General features: G+C 34.3%; 3 pseudogenes across 5 annotated transcripts; 1 reads left to right on the top strand and 2 right to left on the bottom strand.

The window, feature by feature from the left end:
- Positions 1–2096: 2096 nt before the first annotated feature.
- On the bottom strand, positions 2097–4544 carry LOC310732142 (ATP-sensitive inward rectifier potassium channel 1 pseudogene; annotated as a pseudogene). 2 transcript variants are annotated; one of them, XR_014538155.1, is made up of 2 exons: positions 4266–4544; positions 2097–3709 (listed from the first exon to the last, which is right to left on the bottom strand). The product of XR_014538155.1 is annotated as an ATP-sensitive inward rectifier potassium channel 1 pseudogene (transcript). The 2 variants fall into 2 exon arrangements; XR_014538156.1 differs by having other exon boundaries at positions 4259–4539.
- A 3990-nt stretch (positions 4545–8534) lies between these two features.
- LOC310732144 (ATP-sensitive inward rectifier potassium channel 1 pseudogene) lies at positions 8535–11441 on the top strand (annotated as a pseudogene). Of its 2 annotated transcripts, none has more exons than XR_014538153.1 (2): positions 8535–8636; positions 9868–11441. The product of XR_014538153.1 is annotated as an ATP-sensitive inward rectifier potassium channel 1 pseudogene (transcript). The 2 variants fall into 2 exon arrangements; XR_014538154.1 differs by having other exon boundaries at positions 8543–8636; positions 9857–11441.
- A 4623-nt stretch (positions 11442–16064) lies between these two features.
- Positions 16065–17153, bottom strand: LOC310732687 (ATP-sensitive inward rectifier potassium channel 1 pseudogene; annotated as a pseudogene). Its single transcript has one exon. The product of its transcript is annotated as an ATP-sensitive inward rectifier potassium channel 1 pseudogene (transcript).
- Between the last annotated feature and the right edge of the window lie 1262 nt (positions 17154–18415).

Raw genomic sequence — 18415 nt, 5'->3', positions numbered from 1 at the left:
CATCACATCTTATGAACATATGCATCTGGCAACTGAGGAGACCAGTTGCTGAAGTTTTGGGAAAGGAATGTTGACCCATTTGTGTCTGATTTAAAAAAAAATAATTTTTTTATTGCATTAGAGGCAGCCTGAAATTAGCATTATCTTGCTCAAATATGCAAGACCTTCCCTGAAAAAAATATGATTTCTGGATGAAAGCATTTGTTGGTCTAAAACCTGTATATACAGTTCAGCATTATTGGAGCTTCAAGAATAGATCAGAGATGCAGCTTTTTTAAATAAGCGCTGATAACAAGTCAGATGGTCCTTATCCTCTTTAGTCCAGAGGATGTGGTGCCCATGGTTTCTAAAAATCTTAATAAAATTTAAATTCGTCTGACCACAGAACAGGTTTCCATTTTGCCTTGGTACATTTTAAATTAGCTTTGACCCAGAGTGGATAAACTGCATTTGTGGATGACATGGCAAAAGACAATTTCCATTAAAGTATCATGGCTGTTTTAAATGCTGTGCCACCTGAGGGCCTGAAGATCATGGGCGTCCAATATTGATTTTCACTCGTGCAAAAAGTTTTCTCCAGATTCTTTAAAACTTTAGATGATATTAACTGCTGTAAATGATGAGATATTTAATTGTTTTGCAATTTTATATTGAGGAACATTATTCTGATAACAATGTTCCACAATTTGTAGACACAGTCTTTCATAGAATGGTGAAGCTCTGGCCCTCTTTGCTTCTGAGAAGCATTAATAAACGTGAAATTGGGTTTATGTTATATACGGATATATAAAGAGTGCCATATATTTTAAAAGATGTGAAGAGTACCTATTTTTATTATTTTTCAATGTCAACGTCAATTAATAAAATTGTATTTAATTAATAAAAAATTGCACGTATTTGGTAATAGGGGGAAAGAATATTATTTATAAAATGCTAATAATTACAATGTTCACATGTATTCCCAAATAATGAAAAAATCTACTCTTAGATTTCCAAATTTTGCCAAATCTCTGTCAAATTTCATATAATAAAAAGTACAAATGTAATTAAAGATATTAACACAAATAATGTTAATAAAGACATACATAAGTAATAAAGAAAAAGAGAAATATGGTTCTAAAGGTAATTAGACTTCCTAAGAGCGTTTGTTATTCTTCCTACTCGAGTATGAGTGTGTATACACAGGCAATTTATTTAAATCTAGATGTCTATATGAAAAAGATTTTGTCAATAACTAGATTTTAATGTCTGCTCTAGTGTAGTACAAGTTGTTGCAAAACAGATAATATGTAAATTAACTGGTTGAGTGCTTGCATGTTTCTTCTATAGGTTGTTTTTGTCAACTTATGTTGTCCATTGCTTTGATCACCTAGTTGGTTAGTTACATGGAAATAATGTCAAAAAGCAATTGTTTTATTTTAATCAGTGTATGAATTGTTTTTAATCCTGTATGAATGGCTGTCTGGTACATATTATATAGTACATTATTTCAAACATACAGTGGTTTATAAGAAACAAAGAAGAATGTTTTATTTTATTTTAATAATATTCTCCTAATAATATCTAGTGTAGATACTTTCTAATGATCAGTTAAAGCATGTACTAATAATGAACATATGATGGGACGGTTTTAACTACATGAATCTAATTAACTAACGTAAATTCAAACTAAAAGAAATTTGCTTTATATAAAAGAATGAATAAAATAAATGTAATATGTATAATTTGCATTATGCTGCTTCATCCGGTCATTGTTAAATGTTACCCTCCTATTAATATTAGTATTAATATTAATATTATTTGATTTTGTCTTTTATTTGTTACTCAACTTGCTTTTGGTGTTGATTTCAGCATAACACAACGGTTTTGTCTTATAATCCACAAATAATTTATATATAATACTCATAGAAAACAACAAGATTTTGGCAAAATAATCTTTTATTGACAAATCATAATCAAATGATCACTGTATTACACAATCAAAGCTTCCAAAAGAGGTTCCCAAATCTTAACATGCTTTAATTAATTGTAGGAATGCACAGCATGTACAACACAACATAACAGAAATCTTAGATTTTACTGAACAATAAGAGAACCATTTAGAGAACCATTTTACTGACAACATGCAAATAAGGTCAAATAGCATTAAAAGCTACACAGCATTAAAAATGTAAAATTGATCTGAAACTTTCACCTTTTTGGAATATTTAACAAAACATTATTAGGATGTACTACATTTGATCAAGAGATGATGCATTTAATGAATTATATGTTATTGAACTGTCACTTGTTAGCTTGTATAAATATATATATATATTCATTTATATAGAGATAACTGGGTGCAGGTCAGTTTTGTCTCAAGAACAATCTCACAGAAAGAAGACATCTCTATTCATCTACTCTCCATATATATATATAAAATATATATATTTTTTTTTACACAAATGACTATGCAGATACATTGAATATTATGAAATCTTTTTATATTTTGGACCAAGTGAATTAACTCAAACAATTTCACTGACCCTGCTCAATTAATTCACATTTCAGACGATTATGAATTACAGTATTTAGGAATGTTTTCGGAAATTTAAAGATGATTGTCTAACATCCAATCCCTGCTCATCATTGCTGTATCTGGAGTTATAATTATGGGCTGTCGCATTGCTAAAGCAATTACCACAATGTGGTGTTAATACAGGCACCACTCTAGCAAACTCAGAAAAGTCTACACAGTATGTCCCGTCCTTGCTACGGCTTATGATGGGGAAAAAATCATAACCCCACATAATCTCTCGAGGAATGTATGATGTTCTGACCTGGCAAAAGAAGTTTGTGGACTCATCTGTGGCATCCAGAAACACTACAAGCTCAAATTCGTGCTGTTGCAGATTGTCCTCTGCCATCTCATAGAATGGGCTTGTCCTGTCAATAACATGATACAGGGTCAAAGGGCATGCAAAGAACAAATGATCTTTGCCCGCATCTACTAGGAAATCAACCTTTATCTGGTCCATGATGATCGTTTCCCCTTCAGGTGTGACAGTTGTTCTAAGCAATTTGCCATAGATGTGACTTCCAACCATCAATGTTTTGCGAAGATTGGCTACTCTGAGCTGCAAACAGAGGGCTCCATTTTTGGGAGAGATAACAGCCGTCTCGCTGAAACTTATCGTTTTTGCTCTTTTCTTAGGCAAGGAAAATTTGGAAATGATGATTGCGCCCCAGAAGCTTCTAATGATCGTACCAATTATAGTCTGTATAACGAGAAGAACGATAGCATCTGGGCACAATGGAGTGATCACTCGGATACTGTAACCAATAGTCATCTGTGTTGTTAGGGAATAAAGAAAGGCAGTGGTCAAACCGTAGACATTAATTACACAGGGAGTATGGTCATTTGGAGGGTACTGCCACCACAAATCACCGTTACTGTAGGCAACCCAATACCAAGTAAGTGAAAAGATAAACCAGCTGAGAAGAAAAGAAGCTGTAAATATGAACATGACCCAACTCCAGCGAAGCTCCAAGACGGTGGTCCATAAGTCTAGCATGTAGGCAAAGCGATTGCTGTATCTCACGTGACCATATTCGATATTGCAGTGACCATCTTTGGTCACTAGGCGGTTGCGGTGAATCCTGCGCTCCTCCAAGTAGTCTCTGACCAACTGTGTCAGGGAGCGTGTCATTTTCAAAGCAGAAGAATATACTGGAGATAAAGTACAGAAAGATCATAATATATGATTTAATATATAGCATTTATGAAAGTTAACCATCATTCAAATCATGTTATAGTACAAATAATTTTTTTTAAAAATGATAGTTTAATTATTTTCTCATCTAAATGTATCAGCAGTTGTACCATTAACAAATAAGGTAAAGTTAACACTATATAACATCTTAAATTGGAGACAAAAAACTCAAAGAAAATGTGTTATTATAACTTTGAAAAGTGTTACAACATTTACATTACAAAATGTACCTAGGAACTCACTTTCCTTCTTATAGAGAGCAAATGTTTTTCAGCTAGTATAGCAGTAAATAGTGAAATTTAAATAACTGGTGAAATGTTACGATTGTGAATTATATTTAGTGCATTTACTGATCTCATACATTACATTACATAATTACATTTATACACTAAACACACCTGGGATCTCTGGAATCATGCTAGCAAGACAAAATGAAGAACAGTTCTTTACAGCAATTGTTATAAGAAATTAAGCTTTGCAAAGAGAATGTATAGAGCTGAACTTACCTGCTACTTTTCTGCCTTCTGCCTTCAAATCCTTTCGAAGGCACAAGAATGTGATTGTGTAGAAAATTCTGTTAAGAATTAATTGTGAGGATCATTGTAACATTAATAACATTAATAACATAATCCTGCCTGTCCCTTTTCCCCACTAATTCAGACACAACTTTCAAATCTGTCACCGACTTCATATTCCTCAACTCTCGGGTTTCCTATTGTCCCCTCCTACTGTCCTAAGGCTGGACTTGGTGCATATAATATTTATCTGTACACAAAATCAGTTTGTTTGTAGTTTTTTAAGACAAGACAGCAGGGTGAATTTACACAACACACTTCAGGACATCGTTTAGTATTGAGTAAGCAACACTTGTCTGTGTTTTGTTGGTCAGGGCATGCCAACTCCTTCTGTGAATCGACCAAGAAATTATCTGGAGTGTTCTCATGCTAAACTGCAAATCATTCAAACAAAACAGTGATCTACGTCATCAGTCTATGTTGTAATGATGTTGTTGCTGGCATGTAACGAACAAATAACTGAGACATTACAACACAAAAGCCTATTGAGATGTAAATGATATATGAACGGAACAAAATCAGGCTTGAATGGACTTGATTGAATCTAACATTAAGTATGTACTGTTTTCACGCATTTTCCTAATGGTAGTTTTTAAGCAAATAGGTAGATGCTGACTTTTTATACAATAACTGACGGTAAATTGAATACACTCGAATCACACACACAGAATGATGCTTTGTGGCTTTGATATGCTGAGAAAGTTTCACTAGTCAAATAATATGAGGTAATTTAGGTACATATAGTGTTCTCTTTTCACATACAGACAGGGCAGGTGGGAAGAAGAAAATCTCTATAGTAAACACAGGGCTACAGTTTGTAATTGCATACATACACAATACATACACACTTGTGAGGTGCACCTGATGCCTATGTATAATATTACTCTGTACAGAAAATGAGTTGTTTTTCCACTATAGGTATGATGGATTTATGGCAGCGTAATGAGAATAGCCTGAATGTATAATGATTCACTGTTCAAGCGATTTTTTTATTTTTTTTTATAGCAAAAAAAGTGGGTGGATTTTCACAGCAAAAGTACACGCAATTCCCAGAGAACCGTGTTTCTTTGTGCAGAGAGAATATATTAATTTCCTGATAAAATGTGGATTTATACAGAGATTATTTTTAATGCAATGGTTCACTAACATTCACAAGATTTAAGGTTTAAGACACTTTAAGGTGGGGTGTATTTTTAAAGCATTGATAATGTAGCAAATATGTTATCCTCTTCATGTAATTGTCTTTGTTTGCTTACCCTGCATATCATTTGACTGAATCATTTTTATGGTTTTGGAATATTCACTTAAAAAATAGTTCATGAAAACATGCAATGGGTCATATTTGCTTGTCTGACAAAAAATACCCACAGAATCATGTCATGTCTATTAAAATCTTTCTATCAAAATCAACCACTTGGCCACCATATTGGCAAACACTACAGTGTTTTTTCAATCATAGACAAATCTGCTTGAATAAGGAGAGACCTATTCACAACAAGTGTGTTGATAATATGATGTTTCAACCATTGATTTACAATAGTTTCAAACATCAATTTCAAACATATTATTATCTAATAAAAAAGAAATAATCCAATAAAACCAAAAAACTAATTTTTTGTTAGGTTGCCTCTTCACCTTAAAGGACTCCCTGCATTAGAGAGAGAATTGGGTGCATTGTAATTTATGTGTAAGATGAGAAAGCTGATGAGCATCGATGGAGTCAGATGATGTCAAAACTCAAAACTCAAGGGAACCTAACACAGATGCCTTGCACACTGTACAGAAAGGTAATACTATGAACTTTTGCACTGGAAGCTTGACACTAAACCAGAATGAATTGATATTATTGTGTAATATTGTGGTATCAGTAAGGAAGTATCGAGAAAGACAAGGAGGAATAGTTAAAAACAATGTTCTTGTTTTTTATTGGCAACAAACTTACAGGAAAAATTCACAGGCATGGTGGTTAGCCACAGAGCTGGCTCAATAATGAGGAAAACTGGCAGCGGTGAAAATTCCCGTGAAAATGGAGAACACAAACAAACACAAAAGCATGCTGGGATAACAGTTTTGTGGCCTGTAAAAAAAACCTTCACATGGTCAATTTAGGAGTTCAATATTCCTGGAATGAGTATATATCTCTTTGGTCTGGATCCCCCAAATGAAAAAAGAGCAAAACTATATTTGAAAAATCTCTATATATTCAAAAGACATCCAGTCTACTTCTGTATATATGATCTAGTTATGGAACACAACCGTACTGCCAAACTGTGCAGAATTATATGTTTACAATATGATACATGTTCTTACATTAAATTATTAACATCATATGCCTCAGTCTGATCAGCTATGGTAAAAGTCAGACCCAAGCACTGGTAATGCTACACATATCCGGGAGGACTAGAGAGTACTTGTCTGATCATCAGACATTTTGTGCTAATTAGTGTTAGCAATGTGCCTTAGCTACTGCTTCATCCCACAATGCACAGGTCCTTAAGAGGACCCGTAAGAGGACGCAAAAGCATAAATAATCCCTCTGCTGAGGGTCTGTTTATGAACAGGAAGGGCTCTCATCAGAGGGCCGTAGCAGATGAACAATTGTTTCAACTTCCTCCGAAGACTTGTACTGTGGACATCACTGGAAATGCATGGAGTGAACTCCAGAAAGGAGGGGGCCACAGAGATGGCCTGTAGATCACCTACTATCTTTAGAAAGCAGATAGCCAGCAAGAACGCAGGCTTAATAGACAAGTGCCTCCACAAAATCTTGGCCAACGGCTCAAAGGGGGGCTCGGACAGATCCTCCAGCACAATGGCCAGGTCCCACCCAGGCACTCAGCCTCTGGGTGCCATAGAGAAAAGGAATCAGGAGAAATGGCGGATATGTAGACTTTAATGGTGGACAGAGCCAACCCTTTTGCAGACTGTTCTTGCAGGAACTCCAGCACTGAACCAACCAGGCAGTGGACTGGGTCGAATTGGTGCGGAGCGCACCACACAGTGAACAGACCCCATCTTGCAACATACGACCTCCATGTGGAGGGAGCTCTGGATTGGAGAATGGTCTCTACTATCTCGGTGGAGAGACCAGAACCTCGGAGCTGCACCCTTTCAGAGGCCACAGCCACAGCTTCCACAGCTCTGGTCGTTGGCAAACTATTGTGCAACTTGATTGAAAGAGGAGATCCCTCCTCAGACATTGCTGGGCTACCAGGAGGAGATGGACTCGATCCCGGCTAACTCTCTCCAGAACTCCCAGAAGCAGCGCAATTAGGAGAAGGCATACAGGCGTCGCCTCTGCGTCCAGTCCTAGCGGGGGGGCTGGCAGATATAGGGTGAACCACAAGGGACAGTGCGACGTTTTTAGAGACGCAAACAGGTCCACTTGGGCTTGGGACTTCTCCCAGATCTTCTCCACTACATGAGGGTGGAGGCACCATTCCCCGGGTCTGGACCCCTGCCTCTCAGGGAGACCAGGAGCACATGCGTCGGTCTCCATAGTCTTGTGATAAGTCATATTCACGTCATATATTGGTCACAAATTATTGATCACTTTCTAAAAGTATAGTGCTTTTACTACTAATATTTTTTTACTAATGCAAATATGTTAAAAAAAACAATGCATGTGATACAAATGGAACCTTCTATGCGATGCACACTTTAAAACATCGATGCTTCTCATCGTTAACTTTTATACTGATGCACAGATGTCAATCTGTAAATCGTACCATCCCTAATAGGTGTTGATGAAAAATAATCTTTGCCCATAAAGTACCTTCTTATTTGCTTCTCACTGCATAATCTCTTTAATCATGTACCCCCTCACCTGAAAGAAGAAACTGTTGAATTCAGCAAAACTGTTCCAAAGCTCAAAACTCTCTATAGGCAAGATAAATTAGATATGCTTAAATGGTTCCAGAGTCAGAAGCTGTTACTTCAAATAAATATAATTAATACAGTTTTGTCTTTGTAATTAATTACCTCATTCATTTATTTAATTGGATATCTTGAATATAAATCCTGTTGAATACAAGGAAATAAATAGTCCCACTTTCTGGTATTATCTTGCTATTAATACAACAATACATTTGTTTAAAAAACTAAATTCATTTAAAAGACAGACATGATTGGTCAGTGTGATTTTCTGAAACTGATATCCCTTAAAGCATGCAATGGCGCAAAAATAAGCTACTGGCCTCATTTGGAGCTCAGAGTTCTAAAGGAATCACAGTGAAAAAGGCGTGTAAAGTCTGGGACCTACGTGCTGTAAACAAGTTTCTGTGAGGAGATCCAAAAGTTTGGTAAACAGGTATGTGTATTGCAAAACTTGTGGAGAAACTAGTGGAAAAAAATCTCTCTCTCTCTCTCTCTCTCTCTCTCTCTCTCTCTCTCTCTCTCTCTCTCTCTCTCTCTCTCTCTCTCTCTCTCATCTTTATCATTCTCAATGTATCTCACACCATTTTTTCAATCTCTTGATCTGTTTTGTGTCCTCACCGTCCATATTTGTTTACCTGTACACAAGATTCTATTGTTTTCCACTAAATGAAATTACAGATGGATTTACACAATACACAGTGCGTCAAGATCTTTAGCACTCTTGTGTTTGTTCTCAAGCACAACTCATTGTTATTAATAAGAAGTTTGTAAAAAATTAAATAAAGCTTTCAAATGCTTAGTTCTATAACCTACAGAATATTTTCTATTAAGTGCATCATTATTTTTCTTAACTTTCAAAAGGAAAACAAACACTCCTTTTCCATGTGTAAAGGGAACATGTATAAGTCATTACTTATAATGAGTAAATATATTAATTTTTGGTTCTCCATGTAACCTTGCAGCACACTGGCAAACTCCAGAAAATCTGCGTTAAGGAGCATAGAAAACTAACTGTTATATTTTCCTTTTCACAATACATAATTGTGAAAATGTCCATTCGGTGTTCAGATGATATTTAACAAATCATATTTGTGAAAGACAATATCTGAAGTCTTGACAATTATTTACTCATTATTAGTTTTTTGATTCATTACATTCACTTGTTTTTTGATGTATTGTATTTGCAATGTACTTATATAAAGAACAAATATGAAAATAGTAACTGTAATTGTTGTTCTTCAGTATTTTTCTGTGCTTGGCTACTTATAAGACATAATGACATAGTGTTAAATAAACTAATAATACAAAGAAAATTCGGAAATCCAATTCACTGCCCAATGTTTCATTTGTTTGAGAATATTGCCATAGTTCACTTAAAATAAAACAGAAATGTTTTTCATGGCATTTATTTTCTAAAGTTTTTCTATACTAAAGACAACAACTAGCTTTTATGTGCATGGTAACAGCATTGCAATCATTAATGACCATTAATAATTATACTATTTTACTAATTATATTATTTATTTCTATTAGTAAAGTAACATAATTTGTACATTTCAAATAATTTGATCAAACAAAGTAATAGTACTAAGGGGTTTGTAAAATGTATTAATAGTTAAAGGAATCTAAAGTGTTTTTATGTTTTGTCAACAGGTTTATTTGAGGCTACGGTGAAAATGACGCGTAACTTGCCACAGTTTCTGAGACAATACTTGGCTAATCGCCGTATTCAAAGAAATCGTTTGGTGACCAAGGATGGCCACTGCCACATTGCATATGGCAGTGTGAAGCACAGCCAATTTTTGATCTACTTTCTAGACTTCTGGACCACCTTGATGGAAATTCGCTGGCGTTTTGTCATCTTTCTTTTTGGTGCCTCCTTTGTGTTCGCTTGGTTCTTCTTCGGACTATTTTGGTATTGGGCTGCTTTTGCTAATGGTGACCTATACTGGCAAAACCCCTCTGTTGACCATAAACCATGTGTAATGAATCTTTTTGATATGACTGGTGCTTTCCTCCAGTCTATAGAGACTCAGATGTCGATTGGTTATGGTTACCGACAACTCACACCATTTTGTCGTAGTACCCTCACAATTTTCACTATTCAGGCTGTCTTTGGGACGGTTATAATCTGTTTTTGGTGTGGGGTGATTATGACTAAAGTTGCTCGGCCAAAGAAAAGAGCCAGAACCATCGGCTTCACCAATGTTGCTGTTATCTCCTCTAACAAAGGCAGTCTCTGTTTGCAGATACGAGTGGCCAACATGCGCAAGTCCTTGATGATTGGAAGTCAGATCTATGGTAAACTTCTTAAAACAACAATCACACCTGATGGCGAGACCATAATAATGGACCAGACCAAGATAGATTTCATTGTAGATGCTGGAAAGGACAACCTTTTCTTTGTCTGCCCTTTGACCCTGTACCATATTATTGATGAATCAAGTCCTTTTTGTCAAATGACAGTAGATACTCTTCACCAGCAGGAGTTTGAATTAGTGGTGTTTCTTGATGGCACTGATGATGCCACTAGCTCCTCCTGCCAGGTCAGAACTTCCTACCTTCCTAAAGAGATCATGTGGGGCTACAAGTTCCTCCCTATTGTCTCACGCAGCAAAGAGGGAAAATATCATGTTGATTTCTCCAACTTTGCTAGAGTGGCTCCTGTAGACACGCCACCATTTGCCAATTACTTTGCTGAATCCCCAGCTGGCTTCCATCATTTCAAAACTCCCACTGACAGTGACAGGGTTCAGGAAGTTAAAAACCAGTACATTGTCACCAATATGTAATGTTTATAAGGTTATTTTTTAATTATTTGCAATTACAAGTGGACACTTTTTCTTGAGGTGGTTCACAGAAATATGTACAATTTACAGCATATAGTGCTGCATAAGCAATTTCATAATGTTTACGATATAGACAATGCATTCCTTGTAGTATGTGAATTGACTTTAAAAATAGAGGGTCTGAACAAGTGTGTGAATATTTGTGTCGGCATGGTGCCTTCTGATGATTTGGCATCCCATCCGAAACATAATCCTGTTTTGAGTCCAATTTTCCCAGGATTGGTTCTAGATCCACTGTGACCCTTGCAGGATAAGCAATTACTAAAAATGTCTGACTGAATAAATTATGTTTTGCAGCCTTTTCTTTGACAGATATTGTGTCATTATTCTGAACACACCCTTTGCTTCAATATTATGAATATCCAAATTGTCCTTCCCAAGGCTCCAAGACTGACTAGACATGAGGTAAACTATAATCTAAAATGTTGATTCAGATGACGTAGTCAGACTTTGCTGCATTTATAAACATTTTAGTGTGTTTTGTGTGATTGTACAATATTTTATTATTGCAATAAAACAATCAAAAAATGTATTTATTGGTAATTGATTGATTTTTAAGCAGGATTCATATCCTTGACACTTTATTAGGAATAGTACTTTTATAAAACTTCAATCAAGAATCTGAATAAATTAAATTAGAAAAATTCATAATCTCTTCAGTTTATTTTCAAATGCTGCAGTAAAATATCTATCAAATTAGTAAAGCAGTATTTATTTGTGATACAGTAACTGATACCCTGATTAAATACTAAATGCTAAATATTTTTTTTATTCCCTGCTCAGTTGCCAAAAGGCAATGCAATGACAAGTTCTAAGAAATTGAAGCTCCATGCCGCTACACAATTAGCAATATATACTGTATATGTACATGAACAGTATACCCATGCACATCACCTCTTAGGGGTGTCTTTTTGAAAGACACATACCTACATAGAAAGCTTTTGTATGTAAATAGGTCAGACTAACATGTAGGCAAAGCAATTGCTGTACCTCGCTTGACCAAATTCCATACTTTAGTAAACATCTTTAGTCACCAGATTAAGTTTTTCAAGGTCAGTTGGAGATAAGAAAATAGGACGACATTATAAGTGTTATTTAATTATATAAATTATTTGATCTTTAAGAAATATTATGTTAGTCAGATCATTTTCATTGAGATAGCAGTAGAACAAATCCGGAGTTGTTTTATATTAATTTTATTCTGTAAATACATCTACAAGTTTCAGCACTTATACCACATTTTTTTTTAGCATTTCTTAAATAAACCAAAGTCGGAAAAATTTAAACAAATAAAAAAAAAAACAAATATTATTGTAACATATAGACAAATATAGTTTAATCTAAATATCGTTGTAGATTAAAAAGAAAGAAAAGCACACAATGGAGATGAGTATAATACAATTACAACATCCTTCACTATAATGAAGATAATTGCATTATTTCTTTCTCATCTAGTGTTTCAAGAACTTTGTGGAAAAAGTTATCATTTCTAGTAACTTACTTTAATATTTAAAGCATATTTCTTTTCTTTCTTTTTTTCTTTCTTTCTTTCTTTCTTTCTTTCTTTCTTTCTTTCTTTCTTTCTTTCTTTCTTTCTTTCTTTCTTTCTTTCTTTCTTTCTTTCTTTTTATGAAATGCAGAATACATTAGATAAACTAAAACTGCTAATTTATTCATTAAATATCAAAGAATAAAATCAAATACCTGTAGCTTTTTTCAAGCAAGACAAATACAGAACCAATCCGAACCAGGATACAACAAGAATAGATACAGTATTTTTCCAATTTTTTCTACTTTGAACTTCACACGCCTCATCTTTTGAATTTCCTATTACTAGTAAGACAGGATGTAAAATATTCATATGTATGAATATAATCTGTATTTATCTGTAAACAAAATAATTTTTTTAACTACAGGAAAGAAGGGTGGATTTACACAACATGATGTAAAGCATTGTTGATCACATAGTTAGTAAGAAGATCATGCTCGTTCTCAGAATTCACTCAGAAAATACTTTGCACTTTCTCTTGTTTAAGTCATGCATGCAAAACTGTGACCCAAACCTTCAGTCTACTACTGTAATTATGTAGTTTCAGGCATGGAAACATTCTGTAATGTGTAACTGAGATGAAAACATCTTAAGTTTTAAATCCCTTTGAAAATACCCCAGGATTACTCTATACTTAGCTTGAATTTGATAGCTGAAATCACAACAGGATCACATATTGTAGACCTACTGCTTTTGCCAACAGGTACAACTAGCAAATCTTTATATGTATAGAGTTACCGACTGAAAACCTGATATGCATGAACCAAAAACACAATACCATGTAGTATTGAGAATGGTCCACTACTTAAATAGTATTTATTAATCTATCAAATTGTAATGGCATGATCACTTTACAAAAATATTTTTTGGATTCAGGTCAGGGCTCTAGCTGTGCCAATAAAGACTAATCTTCTTTTGGTTAAGTATAATGAAATTGTTGTATCTTTGAAATTAATCTGATCAAATAATTATGCATTTTTTCCACATGACTTGGGGTGATTTAGTAAGAAAGTGCATCAAGTTTTCCTATACATAACCTAGACAGGAGAGGAATTGGGAGAATGTTGTAAAAATACAAAGTAATACATACTTGTCAGATATTTCTGCAGCTCCTTTAAAAATGCAGTAGGTCTCTTGGCAGCCTCCCTGACAATTTTTTTTTTAAAGAGTTAAAAGATTTGTAAAATTTATTATGCATCTGTCCTGATAAAAATCTTAAAAAAGTGATATACCATGCTGAGGAAAACAGTACAAAAATAGCTGACCTTTAGCTTTAAACAAAATCATTTAATTGATGAAAACTATATAAGAATTACTTTTGAACGAAGATTGAATGGGATTAGTTCATTCATAACATATCCCCAATATTAACATGTGCAGACTTATTTTTTAAATTCTTCTATTTTCCAGTAAAATATATATATATATATTATATTATTATTATATATATTATATATATACACATGGTTTCATATTTTACCCCACAAACCTGCCATTTTTAACAGGGGTGTGTAAACATTTTAATATCCATTGTACCTATGTGTGAAATGTACCTGATAAAGGGCACAATAAGCATGTATAATGTTTCTCTGTTCACTTCAGTTCACTTCCACTTTTCCCATTAAATAGAGGGTGGCTTGAAAGTGCACAAAGCACTCAGAGAACAGGCAGGACATATTACGTTTCTCTGTTCACACAATAAGGTTTTTCAATATAAGAAAAGTAGGTGGATGTTTCAAAAAAGTCTCAGCAAAGTTTCCCCCTTCAGAAACGTATACTCTAGACACATTTTATGTTTTTTATTTGCCATTGTATGTTTGTTAAAATAATTGTTTATCTTGGACATCAATCTGTAATCAGATTAAATTGATCTGACCCAATTACAAACCCAGGAACATCTGACAAATAACCAGTAAAATTCACAATGATCAATCATTGTAGTGGAACCTGTGGGCCTAATTTTTCAAGATGGATACAAACAGATTTGATCATAAATCATATTCATTCATAGTAGCATTTATAATAGACATTTGTTATTCATTAATATAACTTGATTTCAGAGTGTGTACAAATGACTTGATCAACATAGAATAACATTTGGATTATGCTGTTATTAATGATTCCAGCATTAACCAGATGCTCATATCTAGAAAGACTTACAGAAGTGCTTCATAGACTTTGCAAGACTACCATGTAGAAAACATGTGAAACCCATTAATTTTTTATATACTGCCACATTATCAAAAAATACTTTACCTTTAAATTCATAAACTATGATATTTTTCTATAAAATAGTAAGTCAACTTCAATTCATGAATCAAGGCAAATAAAAATATTTTTAAAGTATGTTTTAATGAATGAATTATGAAAAAATATGAATTATAAATAGAGGACACGGTCTCTATGCATTGCCATAAACAATGGCTAATACAAGCCATAAACAAATGCCTTACAGCTCATCAACAATAATTAATTGTTCTATTAGAAACTGGCTCTATTCGCCACACATTCTTATGTTGATGCCAAGAAACACATTAGATCCAGCATCAGATGAAAACCTCAAACAATGAAAAGCAGTTTATGTTGTACTGCTAAATATTTTATTGACATAAAAATAAGTGATTACTTCTACATCTTTCTTATCATTTAGAAGTCATTTTTTTCATGGAATGCATCACAAAACTTTTGTAAAGCTGAATTAAAATATTAATACACATAAGAGTTTTTATTTGTGTGTGATTTTCATTCATATAAATAACTACTCATTAATTCAGCAAGTGGAGTTATGGATGTGAAAGAATCTTTACCGTATAGAAAACATATGTATACAAACCTTTTCATTAAATAAATAATGACGAGAAAAAAAGTTTATTTATTTACCATATATGTCATATAATTCAGAAATAAAAATACGTTCAAACACAGTACTTGTTTCTGCACAAGATTGCAAAAGTAAAATACATACACGAAGGTAATCTCAATCATAGCTGAACTTTACATAACAATACTTGATACTTGTGCTTCTTGTAAGTCATGCTTTCATTGCTATTTAAAGTTTTATATGTTATATATTAATCATTCAATATTAATCATCTTAAAATATTAGTTATGCATGATTTCTTGTATGAGTACCCACTATTCTTTGGATTTTTCAGATTTTGATTTAAATTTGCTAAAGACAAAGTCAATAAGGCAAATTGCATTCATATGTGGGAATAATTCTTGATTATCTCACTAAATATGAAGACAAATCATTGTCTCAACTCAATCACTACTAACACCTAACAAACAATTGCATTGTAGGTACTGTAAAATGGTGCAATGTATTAACATATAATAGAAAATCAATGAAGTAATACAGCTAATCTAATGAGGACATTATGACACATATGTTTTTCCTACAAACCTAAATTGCCTTATTATCTAAGAAAACATATAAAAAAAAATGTTTTCACATTTTATCTTACAAATCACTGTCAAAGCCCTCATTGTCCATGCCATGTCCAGAGTGTCGGTGTGCATTCTTATTGTGAAAGCATTGAGCACAGTGTGGTGTTTCCATGCTTGTAACTTTAGCAAAGTTAGAAAAGTCCACACGATACTTTCCCTCCTTGGTGCAGATGATAATAGGGAGGAACTGGTAGCCCCAAATGATCTCCTTAGGGATGTAGGAAGTCCTTACATGGCAGGAGAAGCTGGTGTATTCAGCAACACTGTCCATAAACACCACAAGCTCAAAGTCCTGATTCCTAAAAGTGTCCACTGCCATTTCAAAGAATGGACTTGTTTTGTCTATCACATGGTACAGAGTTAATGGAGAGATGAAGAAGAGGTTTTCTTTCCCAGTTTCTACACTAAAATCAATGTTGACCTGATCCATGATGATGGTTTCTCCTTCAGTTGTGGTTATCGTCTTAATAAACTTGCCATATATTTGGGTTCCAATCATCAGGGATTTGCGCAGGTTGGCCACTCGTATTTTTAGACACAGCGCATCTTGTTCAGTGCAGATGACTGCCATCTTGCTAAATATAATTGCTTTGGCTCTTTTCTTTGGCAGTGAGATTTTCGCCATTACCACTCCACCCCAAAAGCAGGGAATAATTGTACCAAGGATAACCTGGAAAACATAGACAGCAACGGCACCTGGGCAATATGAGGTAATGGCTCGATAGCCATAAGCAATAAATGTCTGTGTCTCCAGTGAGTACAGAAAGGCAGTGGTAAGGTCATAGACATTCATCACACATGCACTGTGGTTAGCTGACGGGTTTTGCCACCACAAGTCACCATTGGTACCACCGACCCAGTACCAGAAAAGTGCAAATACAAACCAGCTAAGAATAAATGAGGCCACAAAAAAGAACATAAGAAATGTCCAGTTGATTTCAACTAAAGTGGTCCAAATGTCTAGTATAAAACCAAACCAGTTTTTATACCTTATATTGGAATACTCAATGTTGCAGTGGCCTTCTTTGGTGACAAGGCGGTTTTGGTGAATTCGCCACTCGGTCAGATAATCTCTGAACACTTGTGTCAATGTGCGACCCATTTTGAAGATCAGGAACTCTCTGTTCAGAAAGAAAAATAACGTATGTTGAGTCAAAAATGTTTCCTTGCTCAAAAATCAACATGCTGAATATTACAAGGGATTTTATTTTTGCTAATTTGCAATGATTGTCTTCATTTAAAATCCTTTTGAATGTATCTAGTAAAATGCAGACGGTCCCAAAACTCTCAAAATGCCCAAAACTTCCAATACTTTTTATATTTAGTATAAATATTTTTTTTCAGGTAATTTTTAAGACAGCTTTCAAAAAGAATATATTAAAATCATTCTCATGGCTGGAATGGGAAGCTGCTACATCATAAATGACACTGCTAAACTAGGAGCCAAATGTCTTTTAAAAATCCAATTTATTTAGCTTAAGTGTGTTATACTTTGTAATTATTATTGTATTCGATATATGGTTGTACTATCAATGCAACAATTTTACTATAATTATAGAAAAGAATAAGTGTGGAGTAAAAAAATGTATGAAGGTAACAACCTACCTGCGAAAACAGTTCGCTTGCAGACATCCAATATTTTAATAAAAAGGAACCAGATTCCTGGTGTGTTTTTCAATCTCTCTCTCTCTCTCTCTCTCTCTCTCTCTCTCTCTCTCTCTCTCTCTCTCTCTCTCTCTCTCTCTCTCTCTTTTTCTTGCTCTTGTTCTCACTCTCAGTGTCTCAAACACTTTGTTCTACTCCATGCTTTGTATTGTGTATTTAGGCTGGGACACGGATTTATACAATACATACCAGGCAATTTTAATTGTATTTTGCATTATGCTTTTAGACCCTTTACCTTTTCTAACTTGACTTTATAACTCATAACTTAGTAAAGGTTTAGTTTGGAAAAGATCATCATGTTCCTTAGTGTGGTAATTCAGTAGGGAAACACCAGAATAAACAGTGTGTACTTTGATTGTCTTTGGTTATTTAATTAGACTAAATTAAACATTATAAGTGTGACAGTAAAAGTAATTATTTACAACTAGTCTATATTGTAAGCAGCATTTACTTAATATCAAGAGATAAATATAATAAGTAGATAAATAAAACAAACTGTGAAAAACTCCACAAAACCTGCAGTGATAACGTCTCTAGGTTACGAACGTAAGCCTAGTTCCCCGAGGGAACAAGACGCTGCATCGAAACGCTTTGGGAATGCCCCTGCATTGTCCGCGATCTGAACCACGTGTGAAATCTAGCCAATAATGTTTGACCAGCCCGCAGCGTCGCAATGGCCAGGAGAGATATTCCCGCAGA

The sequence above is a fragment of the Silurus aristotelis genome (assembly GCF_946808225.1).
Source record: "Silurus aristotelis genome assembly, chromosome: 10".
Taxonomy (NCBI): domain Eukaryota; kingdom Metazoa; phylum Chordata; class Actinopteri; order Siluriformes; family Siluridae; genus Silurus; species Silurus aristotelis.
This window is presented reverse-complemented; position numbering and strand designations above follow the sequence as displayed.